This window comes from Hemitrygon akajei, chromosome 12 (assembly GCF_048418815.1).
Source record: "Hemitrygon akajei chromosome 12, sHemAka1.3, whole genome shotgun sequence".
Taxonomy (NCBI): Eukaryota; Metazoa; Chordata; class Chondrichthyes; order Myliobatiformes; family Dasyatidae; genus Hemitrygon; species Hemitrygon akajei.
In genome coordinates, this window is record NC_133135.1 from 75,216,853 (window position 1) to 75,239,943 (window position 23,091).

The following is a 23,091-nucleotide window of genomic DNA, read 5'->3' on the forward strand; positions in this document are numbered from 1 at the left end:
TTTTGTGTGTGTTGCTTGAATTTCTAGCATCTGCAGATTTCCTCGTGTTTGCCTAAGAAAGGAGTATGGTGTACTAGAATCATTGGTTGGGGGAATGTCACAGCTCTATAAAACTCTGGAGTTTTATTTTATTTTGTGTTCAATAAAACAATGCTCCAGAGCATTGTTTTACTGAACACAATGCTCTGGAGCATTGTGTTCAATACTGAAGGATTCTGTCTTCAAATCTGACCTACCAAAATGAACCACCACACTTATCTGGGTTGAACTCGATCTGCCACTTCTCAGCTGAGTTCTGCATCCTACCAATGCCCTGACAGACCTCCAGAATATCCACAACACCCCCAACCTTTGCGTCATCAGCAAACTTACTAACCAACCCTTCTACTTCTTCATCCAGGTCATTTAATAAAAGAAAAAATCACAAGGAGGAGGGATCCCAGAACAGATCACCACTGGTCACCGACCTCCATGCAGAATACAAACCATCTACAACCGCCCTTTGCCTATGTGGGCAAGCCAATTCTAGATACACAAAGGTCTCCTTGGTGCCCATGCCTCCTTATTTTCTGAATGAGCCTTGCATGGGAAACCTTATCAAATGTCTTATTAAAATTCATATACACTACATCCACTGCTCTTCCTTCATCTATGTGTTTTGTTACATCCTCAAAGAATTCATTCAGGCTTGTAAGGCATGAACTGCCCTTGACAAAGCCATGCTGACTATCCCTAATTAGATTATGTCTCTCCAAATCTTCATAAATCCTGCCTCTCAGGATCTTCTCCAACAACTTGCCCACTACTGAAGTAGACTCACTGGTCTATAATTTCCTGGATTATCTCTACTCCCTTTCTTGAACAAGGGAACAGCATTTGCAACCCTCCAATCCTCTAGTACTTCTTCTGTCCCTAGTGATGATGCAAAGATCATCACCAGAGGTTCAGCAATCTCCTCCCTCACTTCCCACAATAGCCTGGGGTACCTCTCGTCCAGACTTGGTAACTTATCTAAGTTCATGCTTTTCAAAAGCTTGAGCACATCCTCTTTCTTAATGTCTATACACTCAAGCATTTCAGTCCAAGATCCTTTTCCCTGGTGAATACTGAAGCAAAGTACCTACACCACCTCCTCCGACTCCATGTATGTTTCCACTATCACACCTGATTGGTCCTATTCTCACAAGGCTCATCCTCTTGCCCTTCACATACTTGTAGAATATAGAATGAGGCGGCAAAACTCTTAAGGTGTTTGGAGGAAAATATAGGATGTCAGAGGTGTTGATTTTTCTACTCAGAGGCTAGTAGGTGCATGTAAAGCTGCCAAGTGTGGTGGTGGAGGCAGATGTATTAGGGACAAATAAGATTCTCTGAGATAGGGCACATGATGAAAGAAAAATGGAGCACTATTTGGGAGAGAAGGACTCAATTGATCTTAAAGTAGGTTAAAGGGTCGGCATAACATTGTGGGCCAAACACTGTTCTATGTTCTAATTGATTTTACTTAAATGACTTCGAGTGCTCACTTTTTCTTCACCATTTTAAGCTTTTCGTGGATTGATGACTTGTTTAAAAAATTTTAAAACATTTATGAACACAATATAAGCAGTCTCCTTAAGGTTTTAACAGTGATTAAATTAAGCTTACACAGCTGTGAAATATTTTATGTAGATTACTCTTTTTAATGTTATCAAAGCAAATCAAAACAATTACAAAGAGTCATAAAATCAATTAACTAATAATTCAGAAATCCCAGTGGTTTGATTAATGGCCCACACAGTCTTTAGATTAATCAACACTCCTTTGTCCATCCTCTCTTTGAACTCATCAGTGCCTCATTTCTGGGTACCCTTTGAACTCACTTGGTTCTCAAGAAAGTTTATCATGCTACACTAATGCTTTATTAAATAAAAGTATAATTGAAATCATATCTATAATATCTGCTAATGTGGACCCGAAGTCCTGAGAGTTTTTCCCCTCAGATTTCTGAACAGCCAGTGAACTCTACTTCACTATTCTCTTTTGCATTACTTATTTATTTTTTTAACTTCTAGTAATGTTTATATCTTGTACTATCCTGCTGCACAAAGCAACAGATTTCACAGCATATGTCAGTGATAACAAACCGGGTTCTAAGCAATGAAGTTTTACTGACTTCCAACATGCAACTTAAGCTAAGTTAAGAAATTTCATAACACATGCCAGTGATAAAAAACCTGACCCTGATACTGACATCCTCTGTGTTAGATGCCAAGGTCTTCACTATTTAAAAATGAATCCAATTTCAATTTCCCAAACTTCACACCCGAATGAAACACACATATTTAGCAATAGCATATTCGAGGATTTGGTAAGAGCAAAACAACTGCAATTGGCGCAGGTGTTCCCAACCTTTTTAATGCCATGAACCCATACCATTAACTGAGGGGTCAGTGGATGCCAGGTTGGGAACCCCTGAATTAGACACCATAAGACAATGGTGCAGAATTCAGCCATTGAGCCCTCGAGTCTGCTTCACCATTCCATCACTGCTGACTTATTATCCCTCTCAACCCCAATTCTCCTACCTTCTTCCTGTAACTTTTGACACCCTGACTAATCAAGAACCTATCAACCTCCACTTTAAATATACCCAATGACATGGCTTCCACAGCTGTCTGTGGCAATGAATTCCACAGATTCACTAATCTCTGGCTAAAGAAATTCCTCATCTGTGTTCTAAATGGACATCCCTCTAATCTGAGGCTGTGCCCTCTGGTCCTAGATTCACTCAACAGAGGAAATATCCTCTCTATATCCACTCTATCTAGGCCTTTTAATGTTTGATAGGTTTCGATGATATCCCATTTCATTCTTCTAAACTCCAGAAAGTACAGACCCAAAGCCAAACACTCCTCCTGCATTCACACTTACACTCCTGGCACCAGTTTCATGAATATCCTCTAGACTCACTCAGCATATCTTTTCTTAGATAAGTGGCCCAAAACTATTCACAATACTCTTAGCATGGTCTAGCCAATGTCTTAGAAAGCCTGAGCGTTACATCCTTGCTCTTATATTCTTGTCCTCTTGAAATAATGTTCCTTACCACCAAATCAACCAGCAAGTTAACTTTTAGAGAATACTGCATGAGGACTCCCAAGTCCCTTTGCAACTTTGATTTTTGAATTTACGCCCTGTTTAGAAAATAGCCCACACCTTTACACCTTCTACCAAAGTGCATGACCACACACTTCCCTACACTATATTCCATCTGCCTGTTCTTTGCCCGTTATCTCAAACGGTCTAAGTCCTACAGCAGACTCCCTGCTTCCTCAACACTAAACTGTCGATCCACTAAACTTTTATCATCCACAAAATATGGCCACAAAGTCATTAATTCTGGCATCCTAAACATTAACATATAACGTGAAATGAGGCAGTCCCAATACCGACCACTGCAGAACACCACTAATCTCCAGCAGCCAATCAGAAAAGGCTCCCTTTATTCCCACTCTTTGCCTCCTGCCAATCAGCCAATCTCCTATCCATGCTAGTATCCTTCCTGTATTACTACGGACTCTTATCTTCTTAAGCAGCCTCATGTGCAGCACTTGTCAAAAAGCCTTCTGAAACTCTAAGTAAACAACATCCACTGACTCCCCTTTGTCTATCCTGCCTGTTATTTCCTCAAAGAATTCCAACAGATTTGTCAGGCAAGATTTTCTCTTAAGGAAACTAGGCTGACTTTGGCCTACTTTATCATATCCGTCCAAGAATCCCAAAACCTCATCCTTAACAATGGACTCCAACATCTTCCCAACCACTGAGGTCACATTATTTTCTCTGCCTTCATCCCTTCTTAAAGAGTCGAGTGACATTTGCAATTTTCCTGTCCTCCAGAACCATTCTAGAATCTAAAGACTCTTGAAAGATCATTACTAATGCCTCCACAATTTCTTCGGCCACCTCTTTCAAAACCCTTGGGTGTAGTCCATCTGGTCCAGGTGACTGATCTACCTTCACACCTTTCTGCTTCCCAATCACCTTCTCCTTAGAAATAGCAACTACACACACTTCTGTCCCCTGACACTCGAATTTCTGGCATACAACTAGTATCTTTCACAGTGAAGAATGAAGAAAATACTTAAGTTCGCTCACTATTTCTTTGTTTTCCCATTACTATCTCTCCAGTGTCATTATCCAGCAGCCTGATAACCACGCTCCCCTCTCTTTTTTTGCTCTTCATACATCTGAAAAAATGTTGGTATCCTCTTTTATATTATTGGCTTACTTGCCTTCATATTCTATTTTTTCTCTCCTTATGACTGTTTTAGTTACCTTCAGTTGGTTTTTAAGTCTTTCCAATCCTCTAATTTCCCACTAATTTTTGCTATATTATATACCCGCTCTTTTCCTCTTATGCTATCTTGGACCTCCCTTGTCAGTCACGTGTGTGTCATCCTCTCACTAGAATACTTCTTCATCTGTGGGATGTCCTATCCTAGGTCTTACAAATTGCCCCCAAAATCTCCAGCCATTTCTGTTCCGCTTTCATCCCTGATAGAGCAACAGACACAAAATGCTGGAAGAACTCAGCAGGACAGACAGCCATCTACGGAAATGAATGAACAATGTTTCTGGCTGAGACCCTTCTTCGGGACTGGAGAGGAAGGGGGAAGATACCAGAATTTAAAGGTAGGGCAAGGGGAAGAAAAACTAGCTGGAAGGTGATAGGTGAAGCCAGATGGGTGGGATAGATAATGGCGCTAATCATTTTCATTTCTATTCTTAATCCTGTTCCATCATGTCAATCTATAGCCTCCTCTTCTGCCATGATGAGGCCATATTCAGAGTAGAGGAGCAACACCTCATATTCTGTCTAGGTAGCCTCCAAACAAATGGAATATACATTGATCTCTTTGGGTAATTGTTTTCCCCTGTCCCTTCCCTTTTCATCTATTCCATCTCTGGCTCCTTATCTCTTCTCCTCACCTGCTTATCATCTCCCCCAGTGCCCCTGCTTCTTCCCTTTCTCCCACGGTCCACTCTCCTCTATCAGATTGGCAGTAAAGCAGCATCCATCATCAAGGACCATCAGTTTTTCTTTTTGTAGTTGCACAATTTGTGGTCTTTTGCACGTAGAATGTCCATTCTTTAGGGTGCAGTCTTTCATTGATTCTACTGTGTTTCTTGTATTTACGGTGAATGTCAGTAAACGCAAGAAAATGATCCTCAGGGTTGTATATGGTGACATATGTGTACTTTGATAATAAATTTACTTTGAACTTGGAAGCTTCTATCCATTCATTCTCCCATCTGAGCCAAAGATCATCCAGCTGTAGCTCCAGTTCCTTAACATGAACTCTAAGGAGATGCAGCTCAATGCACTTCATAAAGATGTAGTTACCAGGGAGACTGGAGGTCTCAGAGCATTTCCACATCTCACACAAAGAACATACCAGTAACTCTGGGCGCATTTTGAGCGCACTAGCTATGTACTAACAAAAAAAACCTTACTTAGAGCCTCCACCTGCTCTTGTCCAAACCAGTTGAGTCAAAGCCTGACCACTTTAACACTGTCCATTCCAACAATAGCTACTCCAGTTACACCTCACTTCTTTTTATTGGCCTTTGCCAAGTGCCTGAGATCGTTATGATTATATATAATCATACCTTAATATGGTATTCAAAAGGACACCAATACCAGTGCATGAATAAATACACCATCCATTATACTGCTAAGTCTTTCACACACTAAATGAATCATTAAAACGTTAGTGATACAAAATAAGGGAAGAACACTGCTTTGAGAATGCTCCTTTTTCCAATACCAAATGTTGCAGACTAGCATCTCCAATGCATTTCTTGCTTCAGTGAAGTACCAACCTTAGTCCTTTAGTGAGTTTAAACTGTTAAATAATTTCTTTGCGCATGAATGCTGTCCTCAATGAGTATTCTTTTTGCTATCACTGAACAGTAAAATTTCCAGGGAACCCCTTCAGTAATACATGAGAGGCTCTAACCCAGCTCCCAAACATTTTTAGACTGAAATTAATCAGGCCCTTGCCTTGGCAGACCAGATAATAATAACTGAAGATCTGAAAGAATTCTCACCTATGCAGAGTTACAAATTTGTACGTTTAGATCTAAAACCATAATAAGCTCCAGTTTCTACACCACTTGCCAGCAACATCAAAGGAAATATAAAACTTCACATCTAATGTGCAGACCATGGGAAATCCCTCAGGCTTAACAGAAACAAACTCATGCAAACTCATAGACTCAAAAGCATTTATCAAAAACCTCACCGAGTTCAAACAATGAATTGAATGTTTTGAAAATAATTCAGATAAGGCACCCAAATTCAGAAACTGTACAACGAATCTTCTCTAAAACTAAACATGACATAACATCGTATAACCATTGAGCATAAGTAGGAGGAAAAACATCTTTCCATTTAAACAAAAGCGTCTTCCTAGCTATGAGAGGTAAAGGCCAAAATATGTAAATCAGATGCCTTCAGCTTAATGCAACACACACAAAATGCTGGTGGAATGCAACAGGCCAGGGAGCATCCACAGGAAGAAGCATAGTCAATGTTTCGAGCCGAGACCCTTCATCGACTGTGCTTCTTCCTATAGAAGCTGCCTGGCCTGCTGCGTTCCTCCAGCATTTTGTGTGTGTTGCTTGAATTTCCAGCATCTGCAGATTTACTCGTGTTTGCGCCTTCAGCTTAATATCTTGTCCTGCAACAATACCGAATAGGGCCTTCAGAGGGTTAGACTTAAAATTGACTTTAAAAAGTAAGGAAAAAGTTTGAAAAACTTCCTTTCAATATTTTTCAAGACTCAGACAAGTCCAAAACATATGAATTAATGAAGCTTCTCCATTATTACATCTGTCTCAGTAGGGAGATATATCCGAATAAAAACGAGATAGCTTAACCTTAGTCATATGAGCTCTATGTACTAATTTAATTCAGATGTTGGCTATTCTTAATTTTTATTATACGAGAAGGTATTTTACCTTCTTTTCTCCTTAATGAACAGCTTCGGTCTTGGTAGGGGTTAGATTCTTTTTTTTTTGTAATAAATTAGTATAGTTCAATATAACTATTGATTAACTTATATGAATACGGGGTAATGAGATTGTTATTATGAACAGATATAATGTAATTGGTAGTTTTAAAAATCTTTTTTGACCTTTTATATACACTTTCTTTGTACTATGTAGAAACTAATAAAAATATTGGAAAAAGAAAAAAAATCACTGCCTGCTAAATTTATAACTGTCACTAAATCAATTAAATCTCTAAAGTTCAAACTATTTTTGTCAGATCCTTAATTCCAAAAGCTCAGTTGCTAACATATTACAAAAATGATTTTTGGCAAAAAGGTTGCTTTTCACAAACTGTCACTATTTCTTTTCCTCATGCCCTACCCTTGAACAGGATTCTACATTTCTCTCACGACTTAAATTACATTTTGTACTCAATTACTAAATTAACTACATCTCCACAGTTAGATTTCTAGAACCTCCAAAGAGTATTCATTCTGTTTATGAGTTTCACCACATACAACTGCCAAGTTCAACTTAAATTCTGGTTACGGCAGATGTACCAATCAAAACAATAGGGGATTCAGGATAAACTCATCTATGTGTTGATCGTAGATAATACTATCATATGCACAAGCATATGTGTGCACTGATGCACTGAAAAACTTACTTGCAGCAACATCAGTGGCACATACAACTAGCTTAGAGTATCTGTATTAAAATAGATACATTTCTCCCATGTCTTACTGCCTATTGGACTGATTTTCTTCCATATTTCCCTTCTAATTTACCTGTTGCTTGCCCCCTTTGTTTCCTATTATGTTGCATTTTAAAACCCTAAAACCACAAACAAAGCCACTTCCCTGGACACATTCTGGTTAAGAATCAACTCATTTGGTTTGTTCACATCTTGCCTTCACCAGAGTCAATCCCAGTTATCCAAAAATCTGAAGGTCTTTCTTCTGCACCATCTCTACAGCCAGACCTTACTTTTGTACTCACTAGTGTTCTGCCCCAAAAGTAATCCAGGGATTATAAATTTATATGCCCTGCTTTTAATCTACCATCTACTCCCTAAAGCTGAGTTACAGTATTTTACGCTTCTAGCATGTTTTATTAGTATTGACATGAACCATGATTTCTGACTGTCTATCTCCTCTTTACAATGCTGTGACCTCACAGTCACTGTTAAATATTAACCCAGTGATATTATCTTAGTATCTCCAGCTGTAATGCCCCAGTACCTGACACTCAAGCTGGTAAAGCTGCAGGTAGTTCCTGCTGATATGGAGCAATAGCTATGTGGACAGCTTATTTTTAAGATATGGTCAGCCTGCAAGTTAAAGAAATACAGTTAGAGACAACAAGTGACCATCAACAAAGGAACAGAGACAAGCAGATAATCAAGCAAACAAAGCTGGACTCCAGCAGGGTGTCAGAGGACTGGAAAACTGCAAATGTCACTCTACTCTTTAAGAAAGGAGGAAGGCAGCAGAGTGGAAATTATAGACCAGTTAACCTGACCCAAGTGGTTGCGAAGATGTTGGAGCAAATTGTTAAGGATGGGGTTATGAAGTACTTGGTAACACAGGACAAGATAGGACAAAGTCAGTATGGTTTCCTTCAGGGAAAATGCTGCCTGACCAAACTCTTGGAATTCTTTGAGGAGATTACATGTAGGATAAATAAAGAGGATGCAGTGGATGTTGTATATTTGGACTTTAAAAAGGCCTTGACAAGGTGCCACACAAGAGGCTGCTAATCAAGTTAAGAGCCCATGGTATTACAGTAAAGTTGCTGACACGATTAGAGTATTGGCTGATTGGTAGGAGGCAGTATAAAAGGATCCTTTTCTGGTTGGCTGCCAGTAGAATTTATTACCACAGGCATCTATGGAGGCCAGGTCATTGGGGGTACTTAAGGGACAGCATGATAGGCTCTTGATTGGACACGGTATCAAAGGTTATGGGGAGAAGGCTGGGGGGTGGGGCTGAAGAAGGAGAAAAAAGGATCAACCATGATTGAATGGCAGAGCAGATTCAATGGGCCAAATGGCCTAATTCTTCTCCTATGTCTTATAATCAGTGAAATCTCAGAAGACATGCTTTAGGCCATATAACATGGAATTAAACTCCCCTGCCAATCTTCAAAATCTAAAGACAAAGCCATTTAAAATATTAACGAATCAGAGACAAATGACCCTTAAATTAAGCTCATCTGCAGCACAAAACTGTGTTTTCCTATTGGTCAAATGATTTCCCTTAGAAAAGAAAGCATCCTATAGATTTAATGCTGCAGTGACAGGAACTTTGATATGTTAGGGTGACTACTTATTCCTTAGTTGAGGAATTTTGATTCTTGGAGAAGGAAACCAAAAGACCCTTTTACAATTTGGAGTTGAACTGTTTCAGGAACATAAATATTCTTTAATAACAAAAATTTATAACATCTTCAAGAAACTTCTTTAGTCAGAGGGTTGCGAGAGTGTGGAATGAACTTCCAGCACAAATGGTACATGCAACCTCTATTTCAACATTTATGAGGTTTGGATTGGTACTTGGATAGTAGGGATATGCAGGGCTGTGGTTCCGATGCAGGTTGTGGGAATAGGCAGCTTAAATGGTCTTGGCATTGACTTGATCATTTTCGTTATTCTTTTGTATTTTATCGTTCCTTGGTTATAAAAGTAATTAATTTCCTGATCCCAGCATGATAACCGTTTTACCCCTTCACTGAACTTTTCTGTGCTCCTACATTTTCTCCAGCTCCCCTGGAACTCTAAGTGCAATTGGAATTCACATAGTGCAAACTTAAATTCGCCAGACCAATAACCACACCACAAACAGTTATTTACTTTATCCTTTTCACCAGTTTATTTGTTCAAACTCAGCCAGCGAGAGGTGTGGAGCCGCACACCAGAGGGACAGAGTTCCTCTGGGGGCTCGTATCAGGCCTCTGTCTAACATACAGACACGTTACAACTTGAAAGACAAAGAGCACATAGTTCAACTGGTAGTCCCATCAAGTCTGTTGGATCAAAACTTAATTACTTAAATAAGAGAGTCCAATAAATCAAGGTTTTAATTACAGATGGATGTACTGTCCAGTCCTTATCAGTTATTCCCTTTGCTAGGCCCTGACTTAATTACAGACAGATGTTCATTCCTGTCCTTGTCACTGAGTCTTCCCTTTCCCTAAACAAAGAAGGGTACTTAGTTCAATTCTTGCGAAACCATAAGGCATGATGTGTGCGACCAATAAGTAGAACCCAACCCCCAGAGCATAGCATTCTCAGGAGACATCTGCAAGGACGTTAGTTTGAAACCAGCCTCAGGCGGATTAGTCGGCCCTCCTTATCCGCAGGGGATGGGTTCCGGGGCCCCCACGGCGGATATCAAAAGACACGGATGCTCAAGTCCCTTATCTAACCTGTCCAGCGCGGTGGTCTTTAGGACCCAGCGGAACCCCGGACCTTATTTAACCTGTCTCAGTGCAGTGGACTTTAGGACCCAGCTCTGAATCCGCAGTTCACGAAAATAATCACGATCATGATTGAAAATAAAGTGGAAGTAATAAAGAGATCGGAAAGAGGTAAAACGCCATCAGTCATTGGAAAAGCATTAGGCCACAGTCAGTCAATGATCGGAACAATTTTAATGGATAAAGTGAGAATAATGGAGCATGTGAAGGCCCTGCCCCAATGAAAGCTACTATTATTACTAAGCAACGCGGTGGTTTATTATTGAAATACATACGTTTCTTAAGTGTTTTATATGCATAGAAAGGTAAAACATATACTATATACTAAGACAAACGTTTGACTAACTGACGTTAAATAATGCCGAATGTACCTGTTCCGACTTCAAATCCGACTTAAAGACAGACCCAGGAACGGAACTCGTTCATAACTTGGCGACTGCCTGTACTTTTAAATCATCTCTAGATTACTTATAGTACCTAATACAATGTAAACACTATGTAAATAGTTGTTATACTGTATTGTTTAGGGAATAATGACAAGAAAAAAAGTCTGTACATGCTCAAATAACCGTGCTGGAGAGAGAACTTCTGGGTTTTCCCGATTCGCGTGTGGTTGAATCCGTGCATGCCGAACCCGCGGATAAGGAGGGCCGACTGTACTCAGAGCAGAATAAACAGAAGTTTGTACGCAATTTTAACCCATTATTTACAAGAGTCCAAGAATCATTTCTTACTTCCCCAATACCCTTAAAACTTCATCAGCAGCTTTAACAGGGAACTTTATTGTTCTTAGTGATCAAGTAACACAGTAATGAATTCTTAAGCTTTGCTAGAAGGATTAATTAAGCTTTATATTGTTATGTATCCTATACTCTACAGTGGCCACTTTATTAGGTATACCTGTGCACCTGCTCATTAATGCAAATATCCAATCAGCCTATCACGTAGCAGAAATTCAATGTATAAAAGCATACAGACAACATCAAGAGGTTCAGTTGTCGTTCAGATCAAACATTAGAATGGGAACAAATATGTCCTAAGTGACTTTGTGGAATAATTATTGGTGCCAGATGGGGTGGTTTGAGTATCTCAGAAATTGCAGATCTCCTGGGTTTTTCATGCCCAACGGTCTCTAGAGATTACAGAGGATGGTGGGGAAAAATAAACAAAAAACATCTAGAAAGCAGCAATTCTGTGGGCAAAAAACGTCTTGTTAATGACAGCGGTCAGAGGAGAATGGCCAGACTGGTTCAAGTTTACAGGAAGGTGATGGTAGATCAAATAACCACACATTACAGTAGTGTGCAGAAGAGCATCTTTGAACGCACAACACATTGAACCTTGAAGTAGATGGGCTACAGCAGCAGAAGAACATATCAGCTTCCGACCTTGTACCTAATGAACTAGCCAATGAGTGGATGTTGTCTAAAGAATCTCAAATTCTTGCTTAAAGGTAATATAAGATTCTGTGCAAATTTGTTTTGGATTTCAATGTAAAATCGTGAGCAGTTACTTGTAAATATCTGATTTGTTAAGCAAATACATTGCACCATCTTTAACACTGAATGTTTCATACTTCAGTTTTTCAAACAATTATAATGTATGGAATTGCATTATTGAATAGTAATTCCGAACTGGAGTATTATTTTTTTAATGTAAGCAATATGTAGGCAGGAATAATTTTAGCTTACAATCATAACAAAGCAACTATACTCATTAATCTGCTTCTAAAACACTTGGGACCACATGAATATCACAAAGCACCACACATATATAATTGTTATATGGTTATATGATTACAGGTTATTTTTAATTTATATTACCTTAAAAGCTTTTTGGGTTCAGGTAATATAGTTGTAAGGTTATTGAATTATGTCTATGTGGTTCCTAGATAGAAAATTAAAGACAAATGATGCAATATATGCTTTAGCAATTGTGTATGGTGAAACCCCTTTCAAATGTTGACATCTTCCCTATTACTTAATAAATCAATCTCTGACAAGAAGGGGTGGTGGAAGTTGCAGTAAAAGTCTGTTTCTCAAGCTGTGTCCAAGGAGTGAAATAGTATAGTGATGCTGAAATTATTGGTGAATTTCTTACTATTGCTTAGTCCTTCCTTTAGTCCTAATGGGGAACTTGACCAAATCTGACACAGATAAATGAATACAAAGTTACATTATAGTTCTTTAAAACAGCAGCTCTGTAACCACAAACCTTTCTTGCTTTCAGGATTTATGGCATGTCACTCAAAAGGAAATCTGTAATTTATATCGGTTTGAACATGGAAGTTCTGAAGGATGGTTGACCAGAATTTATACACAAACTGGATCCTTTTTGATCCTATCAAACCCTCTTTTGCAGGGATAAAGACTGTGCATGTTGGACTTTTATTCACTGGACTTTAGAAGAACAAAGGGTGTACGTGGATGAAATGTTTCAATTCTCAGAGGGCTTTGGAAAGGTAGATATTCAGAGGACTCTTCCTGTCCCAGGGCAATAGGACTGGCATAATCACTATGGAAAAAGGAATCACTTAGACCTGGGTGAGGAGTAATTCCTTCTCTGAGTAATATAAATAGTCTTAAAGCAAAGAAACTGGCCCTTTGGCCTAACTTCTCCATGCCAACCAAGATGCATATCCAAGCCAATCCCATTTGACCCACATTCTTCTAAATCTTCCCTATGTACCTGTCCAATTTGTCTTTTTAAAAATATTATACCTGCCTCAACCACTTATCTGGCAATTAATTTCATGTATGTACTACTTAGTGTTAAAAAAATAAGTTGCACCAAGTATCTTTTTACATCATTCTCCATCACCTTAAACATATGGCCTCTAGTTCTTGATTCCCAACCCTAAAAGATTAAAGCCTTCATGATTTTTATACATCTCTATAAGAACACTTCTCAGTCTCCCATGCTCCAAGTAAAAATTCCTCGTCTGTCCTACCCTCTCTCTCCACCTCAGTCCCTGGAGTTGTCGCAACATCATTTATTGTATTGTTTTAATATATTCTTTCCAGTTTAACAGCATCTTTCCTATTGCAGGGTGACCAAAACTGAACACGCTATTCCAAGTGTGGCTTCATCAAAGTAATATATAGTTACAACATTAGTTTATGCTTCCTGTAATAGAAAATTCCAATTGAGTCTAAATCACAGAACATATTGTAGGACAAGGTGACAGATTTTTAAATGGTTTTAGAGCAGGGGTGTCAAACTCATTTTAGGTCACGGGCCGGATTGAGCAAAATGCAGCTTCATGCGGGCCGGATCAGTCGGACGCGTGCGAACGCAGCTTTCGTTGCCTCCGTTTTTTCAGCCTGCTCTCATGTGTCTCAGTCTCTGCTATAACTACAAAGTGTTTCACTTTACAAATTCCGTTTCTTATGAAGAAGACTGCCGAGCAAGACTACCGAATAAACACTAAAAACCCTGAAAACCTGGTACCTGAATAAACTCAGCATTAGCCATATCATACGCCATAGGCGCTTCGATTACTGGGGCCAGCTTTAATAATTAGATATTATCTCGCGAGCCAAAGATAATTCCACCGCAGGCCGGATTTGGCCCGCGGGCCTTGAGTTTGACATATATGTTTTAGAGGTATTGGTTATGAAGCACAAGCAGGAAGGTAGAATTAAGGATAATATCAGTTTAGCCATTGTCACTGGTGGTATTGGACCAAAGGGTTGTGTGGTATCTTTTATTAATGTTCTTACACTGTCTTCAAATTCAGCAAATTTATCCAGTCACCACTTGAATGTAGTGCATAAACTAGAAACCTGTTCCAAAGATCAGCAATTCTTCCTACCATCTAACCTAGTTCCATACTGCTAAGTTGTTTGCACCTTCTACAATTTATACAATTGAATGATCTGCTCACCTCCATGCCCTCAAAGACTCAAGAGACTGCAGATACTGGAAAATAGAGCAAAATATAAACAATTGCAAGAACTTAACAGGTCGTGCAGTAAAGCTATGATTAACATTTTGGTTTAAGATCGTGCAGCAGAATTGATAATGTAGAGTGAAGATCTATAAGAGAGGAGGGGTGAATCAAGAGGCCCATAGGCAACAGATGGAACAGACAGATGTTGAGATAAAGGGGGTAGGTGATAGGTGGAAATATTAAAGAAAAATTACATTTTAGGAAGATGCAGCCACATGGGAGAAAAGATGAGGAAAGGTGAGACCCAGAGGCTAGTGAGTGAGAGGTGATAGGTGGTAACAGATAACCGAGGGATGATAATGGGCAGATGAAACCAGGTTGGGAAGCATAAGTAGTCTAGGAAACAAATGAGCAAGGAATAGAAAATGTAAACAAAGAAAGAGCGAATGGGAAATGAATGCATGGAGAGTAAGTTACCTGAAATTGGAAAATGTAAGAATTTACCCAAAATCTTCATTCTTACTGTCAATATTGTAAAGAATAAATGTGGTATATTAATTCTAATAGGACCAAGGTCCAACATCTATTTGAAGAGCTTGTAGCTAACCCAATCAGAAATAAAGCAGCTAACTATTCAGTCATTCCACAAGTAAAGATTGGTGCAGTGTAACCACTTTAAAACACTAAGTCAAGCAATCCATTTGAATCATCCAGGAATAATACATTAGCACCTTGTAAAGTCCTTTGTCGCTGTCAATTTTTAATATTACATTATTTAAATTCAACCATCAACAAAGATTTTATAATGTACAGAGGATGTTGTTCAACACAGGAGAATATAATACTACTGTGGAGAATTGGTTGATAGTTGGGCAACCCTGGCAACTCAACATTCCTGAATTTTAAATTCTCAAACATGACTGGTGAGGTAGGAATGATGTAAATGAGGAGGAATTAATCAAGAGTACACCACTGAAGTAAAGAGACACAAGACAGTGCAGATGATAGAATGTGGAGCAACAAATTACCCGCTAAAAGTCCTAATGCATGGTTCCAACCCAAAACATCAACAATTCAAGTCAAGTGAAATGTCAACTGAAGTTTATTATCATTTAATTACATTCATGTATATAATCTATATAACTATATTATAGAAAGGAGATGACATTTCTTCAAACCAAGATGTAAGGCACGTAACAAACATAACACACGATAATTTATGAAGATAAGGATAAAATCTACAGATGAATCACACATAAATAACAAACTAAAATACATTAATATTAAACATTGGAAGGTACGGAACAGATTAATCAGTGAGACTTTGAATACAATTCGGCCGGGAGTTCAGAAGCCTAATGGCCTGGGGGAAGAAACTATTTCTCATCCTGACAATTCTTGTTTTTATGCATCGTAGTCTCCTGTCTGATGGTAGAAATTCAAAGTGGGTGCTGGATGGATGGGTGGAATCCTTAATAATATTTAAGTCCCTGTGTATGCAGTGCTCCTGATAAATGTCCTCAATGGATGGTAAGGAGACCTCAATGATCCTCTCAGCTGTTCTCACAGTCCTTTGTCAGAATTTCTGATCCGATGCTCGACTGCTCCCATACCAGACAGAGGTGCAAATTGTCAGCACACTCTCAATGGTGCTCCTGTAAAACGCAGTTAAGATGGGGGGTGGGGGTGGGAGCCTTGCTTGCTTCAATCTCCTTAGAAAGTGGAGGCACTGCTCTATCTTCTTTTTCAGGGAGGTGATATTAAGGGACCAGGTGAGGTCATCCATAACATGAAATCCCAGAAATTCGTTGCAATTAACCCTCTCTATGGAGAAGCCATGTACTTGCAGAAAGGAATGGTTTGTCTGGACCTTCTTGAATTCCACAATGATTTCCTTTATCTTCTCCACTTTCAGGCTTAGATTGTTCTTCTCACACCAATCCACCAACCGCTCCTCTTCCTCTCTATACTCTATCTCGTCATCATTCTTGATGAAGGTCAACCACTATTGACCTCTGCAAACTTGATGACACGGTTTGAGCTGAATCCTGCAACACAGCCATATGTTGAACAGCAGTATGAACAGCAGCAGGCTGAGCACACACCCTTGGGGAGGGCCAGTGCTCAGTTTAATGGAACGAGAGATGTTATTGCCCACACGTACTGACTGTAGCCTTACTGATAAGAAGTCCAGTATCCAATTACAGAGGGAGGTGCTGAGACCCAGCAAGGACAGTTTCCCCACCAGCTTCTGGAGTGTGATGGTACTGAATGTCAAAATTAAGTTTATAAACAGCAGTCTAACATATGAGACCCCACTTTCCAAGTGGGATAGGACAGAATGGAAGGCAGAGGCTATTGCATCTTCAATGGATCGATTTGAATAAAAAGCAAAATGGAAAGAGTCCAGTGTAGCTGGAAGAAAAGCTTTCATGTGCTCCATGACCAGCTGCTCTAACCATTCCATAGTGGTTGATGTTAATGCCACCGGACATTAGTCATTTAGGCAATTTACTGTTGCCTTCTTTGGCACTGGAATGATGGTTGCTGCCTTGAAAACTGAAGGACAATGGATTGTTCCAGAGATGTTGTATTTCTTCCCACAACACCACTCTCCACTACCCCCAACACCAGATGTTGCTTGATCTGTTGAGTTTCCATCAGATTGCTTTTTCCAATACAGTACGTATGTACAAAATCCTAGAAGTTTCTTGAATGAGTGCACATAGACAGAGCTTAGAATGAAAAAAAATGATCAGTTAGGTTGGGATGTTCCACAGATCTCTAAGAGATGAGAAAAACAAACACAGTCTATGTACAAAACACAGTGAAGTGGGAAAATAACTGTTACAGGAGCAGGGTATTTCAATTTCCCAAATATTGATTGGGATTTCCTTAGAGTAGAAGGGTATAGAGACAAATTCTTTAAAGTTCATTCAGAAAAGCTTTTTGATTCCATACAGAGATAATCCTATCAGAGAGAGGGTACTAATTGGACTAAGCTTTGGGAATGTAGACAGGCAAATGATGGGAGAGCAATTCCGATGGAGGCCCATAACTCTAACTTTTAAGGTTGCTGGAGAAGACAAGAATGAACTGGAAATTAGAGACTCAAATTGGTTGGGGACTGGAGGGGCTGGGAGGAAAAAAGGCAAAATTCAATATGATAAGACAGCACCTAGTAAAAGTGGACCAGGAACAGCTATTTCTAGAGAAATCTATATGTAACCATTCAGAGCTAGACAGGCTGAATATACTGGAATCTGGAGCAAAAACAAACTGCTGGAGGAACACAACAAATCAAGCAGCATCTGTGGAGACAACGGGACACTTGTTATTTTAGGTCAATGCAGGGTCTCGACTAAGTTGTCAACCTGCCTTTGAACTCCACAGATTCTGCTTGATCCAATGACTTCCTCAAGCAATTTGCTTTGAGTAACTGTATGGAGTCATTCAAAAATTAACTTGTGAAACTGCAAGGTCAATATTCCTTCAAAGGTCAAAAAGATCAATGAATTCCAAAGAAGCAAAGGGCGTGAAGTGCAAAAGAACAGCTGGTTCATTTAAAGCAGAATGGTTTAATGAAACAGCAGAAACTGCTACACCGAAAGCTCATGAGGTCAGGAATGTGCAGCTACAACAAATATTTATGTACAATACAGATACTGGAGTTACCTGTATGTATTGTCATGATGCAAAAGCTGCTGGAGAATTTGCAAGTGGGAAGAACTGAATGATATTTGGAAACTTGACTTTTTAAAGCGTCATTTAGCAAGCAAATCACATATGGACAGTGTGTAAAAGCTCCAGCAAGAACATCCTTCATTACCTGCTACAGGCCTGCTACATATGTTTTGTGAGAGTGCAGATGAATGAGAGTGAAAATGATCAATCCCAGAGGATTGCTAGCTGTTAAAATGAACACCTCTACATATAAAATTCAGTACGCACATGTTGTCACTGGGCAAAAAATTTTATAGCGCAAGATTTTTGTGCACACTGGTCGTTACAAATTAGACTGAACATTGGTGCCAAAGCTTATAGGGGGAAAGCAGGAAAATGGGGTTGAGAAGGAATCATAAATCAGCCTTATTCAAATACAAAGCAGACTCAGTCATAGCCACAGATGCTAACAGCTCATTTCACACTCTTCCACCCTCTGAGTGAAGTTCCCCTCATGTTCTCCTTAAATACTTTACCTTTCATCCTTGAACCATGACCTCTCATTCTAGTCTCAACCAACATCAGTAGAAAAAGCCTGCTTGCATTTACCCTATCAATACCTCTCGTAGCTTTGTATATCTGTATTAAATCTTCCCCCATTCTTCTATGCTCACAGGAATAAAATCCAAACCTATTCAACCTTTTCCTATAACTCAGGTCCTCAAGTCTTGTAATATCCTTCTACATTTTCTCTGCACTCGTCTATCTTACTGACAGCTTTCCTGCAGTTAAGTGACCAAATCAGCACACTACACTCCAAATTAGGCCTCACCAATTTCAACATAACATCCTAACTCCTGTACTCAATACAGTACTTTGATTTATGAAGGCCAATGAACCAAAAGCTTTCTCAATGACCCTATCTAGCTATGATGCATTATGAATTATGGAGGAATCTAGCTGATGTATGTAAGAAATAGATAGCTTAGATAGCGAGAACCTTTTATTCTCTTCTGGCAAAGGTGTTCATAACCCTGGGACTTCCATTTACAGTAAAGATTAGGAAATTTATAAGGAATTTGAGGGAGAATTTTTTCACCCACAGGGTCATTAAAATTTGAAAATGGAAAGTCTGAGGAGGTAATGGATGCAGGTACTCTCACAATGGGCCAAGTACTAAAAATGAATTATAAATAGCTTCCTGTGTGTTAACATGTCAGAAGAACTGTCCAGGGTGCAACACATCAATTCAATCACTAAGACCTGCCAGTCGTTGTTCCTTTTTCATAGAAACATAGAAAACCTATGGCACAATACAGGCCCTTCGGCCCACAATGCTGTGCTGAACACGTACTTACTTAGAAATTACCTAGGGTTACCCATAGCCTTCTATTTTTCTAAGCTCCGTGTACCTATCCAGCAGTCTCTTAAAAGACCCTTTCATATGACCTCCACCGCCGTCGCCAGCAGCCCATACCACTCTCTGCGTAAAAGAACTTAACTCTGACATTTCCTCTGTACCTGCTTCCAAGCACCTTAAAACTGTGCCCTCTCGCGTTAGCCATTTCAGCCCTGGGAAAAAGCCTCTGACTATCCACGTGATCAATGCCTCTCATAATCTTATACACCTCTATCAGATCACTTCTCATCCTACATCACTCCAAGGAGAAAAGGCCAACTTCAATTGATCTATTCTCATAAGGCATGCTCCCCAATCCAGGCAACATCCTTGTAAATCTCCTCTGCATCCTTTCTATAGTTTCCACATCCTTCCTGTAGTGAGGTGATCAGAACTGAGCACAGTACTCCAAGTGGGGTCTGACCAGGGTCCTATATAGCTGTAACATTACCTCTTGGCTCTTAAACTCAATCCCACAGTTGATGAAGGCCAATGCACCATATCGCATCTTAACCACAGAATGAACCACCTCATACTTACCTGGACTGAACGCCATCTGCTACTTCGCAGCTCAGTTTTGCATCCTATTGATGCCCCACCGTAACCTCAGACAGCCCTCCACACTATCCAACCCCGACCTTTGTGTCATCAGCAAATTTACTAACACATCCCTCCACTTCCTCATCCAGGTCATTTATAACAATCACAGAGAAGGGCTCCCAGAACAGATCCCTGAGGCACACCACCGGTCACAGACCTCCATACAGAATATGACCCATCTACAGCCATACTTTGCCTTCTGTGAGCAAGCCAATTCTGGATCCACAAAGCAAGGTCCCTTGGATCCCATACCTCCTTACTTTCTCAATAAGCCTTGCATGGAGTACCTTATCAAATGCATTGCTGAAATCCATATACACTACATCTACGGCTCTACCTTCATCAATGTGTTTAGTCACATCCTCAAAAAATTCAATCAGGCTTGTAAGGCACGAACTGCCTTTGACAAAGCCATGCTGACTAATTCTAATCATATTATGCCTCTCCAAATGTTCATAACTCCTGTCTCTCAGGATCTTTTCAATCAACTTACCACCCTTGCGGTGCATCGGATGCCACGTCTGCAGCTTCTGTAGTATTTGACTTTTTTTTAACAAAGTCAAGTTGCTAGCTCATTATTCACCCCTGTGCAGATGGAAAGCATGCAAGGAGCTAGCAGGATTTGAACTCAAGACCGACCATTTGCCTCCAAGTCAGGTGCTGATGCCACTACACCACCAGCCAGCAAGGCATGCCAGTGGCTCTATTTCATTATCGAATTGACTTTATTTCTTACATCCTTCATATACATGAGGAGTAAAAATCTCTACATTATGTCTCCTTCTAAATGTGCAATCATAGTAATTTATAATAAATAGAAGAGTCAATATAACATAGAAATACAATCAAATCAGCGGGAGTTAATCAGTCTGGTGGAAGAAGCTGTCCCAGAGCCTGTTGGTCCTGGTTTTTATGCTGCGGTACCATTTCCCAGACGGTAGCAACTGGAATAGATTGTGATTGGGGTGACTCGGGTCCCCGGTGATCCTTCGGGCCCTTTTTACACACCTGTCTTTGTAAACGTCCTTAATCGTGGAAGTTCACAACTACAGATGAAATGGGCTGTCCGCACTACACTCTGCAAAATCCTGTGATTAAGGGAGGTACACCAGGCAATGATGCAGCCAGTCAGGATACCCCTGTAGAAAATTCTTAGGATTTGGCGGCCTATACCAAACTTCCTCAACTGTCTGAGGTGAAAGAGGAGTCATTGTGCTTTTTTCACCACAAAACTGGTATGTACAGACCACATGAGGTCCTCGGTGATGTGGATGCCAAGGAGCTTAAAGCTGTTTACCCTCTCAACCCCAGATCCATTGATGTCAATAGGGGTTAGCCCGTCTCCATTCCTCCTATAATCCACAACCAGCTCCTTTGTTTTTGCAACATTTAGGGAGAGGTTGTTTTCTTGTCTTCATCCCTGTAGGCCACCTCATTATTGTTTGACATTAGGCCAAGCTATGTAGTGTTGTCAGCAAATTTAATTAGCAGATTAGAGCTGTGGGAGGTGACATTGTCAGGGGTACACAGGGATAAAAGGAGGGGACTTAGTACACAGCCCTGAGGGGCTCCTGTATTGAGAGTCAGAGGGGTGGAGGTGAAGGAGCCCACTCTTACAATCTGCTGCCAATCTGACACGAAGTCCAGGATTCAGCTGCACAAGGCAGGGTCAAGGCCAAGGTCTCTGAGCTTCTTGTTGAGCCTGGATGCAATTAAGGTGTTGAATGCTGATCTGTAGTCCAAGAACAGCATTCTCACATAAAAATCCTTCTTCTCCAGATGTGTAAGGATGGTATGTAGAGCAGTGGCTATTATGTCGTCTGTCGATTGGTTGTGTCGGTCGGCGAATTGTAGGGGGTCCAGTTTGGGTGGTGGCAAGCTACAGATATAATCCTTGACCAGCCTCTCAAAGCATTTGCTTATTATTGAGGTGAGTGCGACAGGCCGCCAGTCAGTCAGGCACGTTACCTTGGTCTTTTTTGGTACAGGTAGTCCCCGAGTTACGAACGTCCAACTTACGAACAACTCGTACTTACGAACCGAGGAAGGAGAACGACGTCTGACATTTTAAGTCAGATTGCGACGCCTTCCACCATTTTAAGTCGTTGCTGTTGACACTGTGTTGAGTGTGTAACTTTGTATTTGGCTTAAATTTTTCTTGGCAAGATTCACCCTGTCGTACCCACCCCTCGCCTTCTCCGGTCAGCTGGTGGCGCAGTGAGATCAGCGCCGGGTTCGAAAACTGAGGTTCCTGAGTTTGATCCAGTGACAGACCACTCCCGAGCACGCTGGGTTGGTGTCGAGCTCGCAATTTGACCTCATTAAAAAAAACACTGCCACCTCCAGTTTAAATTCCCACGCGGAATATTGAGGAGGATCAAATACCCAAACCCAGCACTGCCCCCACTTGTCCCATTTAACCTGTCTCAATGCAGTGGACTTTAGGACCTGGGGGATTCAGTGCAGTGGTCTTTAGGACCCAGCGGACCTCAGGAGCCGGCAGAGCTCGGGACCCGCCGCCCGCAGTGTTTCTGTTCCGTTGACAGGAAGCGATCACGATTGAAAATAAAGAGGAAATAATAAAGCGTTTGGAAAGAGGTGAAACAACATCGGTCATTGGAAAAGCATTAGGCTACAGTCGTTCAATGATCGGAACAATTTTAAAGGATAAAGGATAAAGTGAGAATAATGGAGCATGTGAAAGGCTCTGCCCCAATGAAAACTACAATTATTACTAAACAACACAGTGGTTTAATTATTGGAATACGTACGTTTCTTAAGTGTTTTATATGCATGGAAAGGTAAAATATATACTAAGACAAACGTTTGATGAACTGACTCTAAATAATACCGGATGTACTTGTTCCAACTTATGTACAAATCTGACTTAAAGACGGACTCAGGAACGGAACTTGTTCATAACCCGGGGATTGCTTGTATAGGGACAATGGTGGACAATTTGAAGCAGGAGGGCATTCTACACTGGGAGAGGAAGAGATTAAAAATGTCAGCAAAACGC

General features: G+C 40.3%; 1 protein-coding gene across 1 annotated transcript in view; it reads right to left on the reverse strand.

The window, feature by feature from the left end:
• cdc73 (cell division cycle 73, Paf1/RNA polymerase II complex component, homolog (S. cerevisiae)) overlaps positions 1 to 23,091 on the reverse strand; it is a 315,070-nt gene that overhangs the window by 287,117 nt on the left and 4,862 nt on the right. The gene's annotated exons all lie outside the window — the stretch shown is intronic.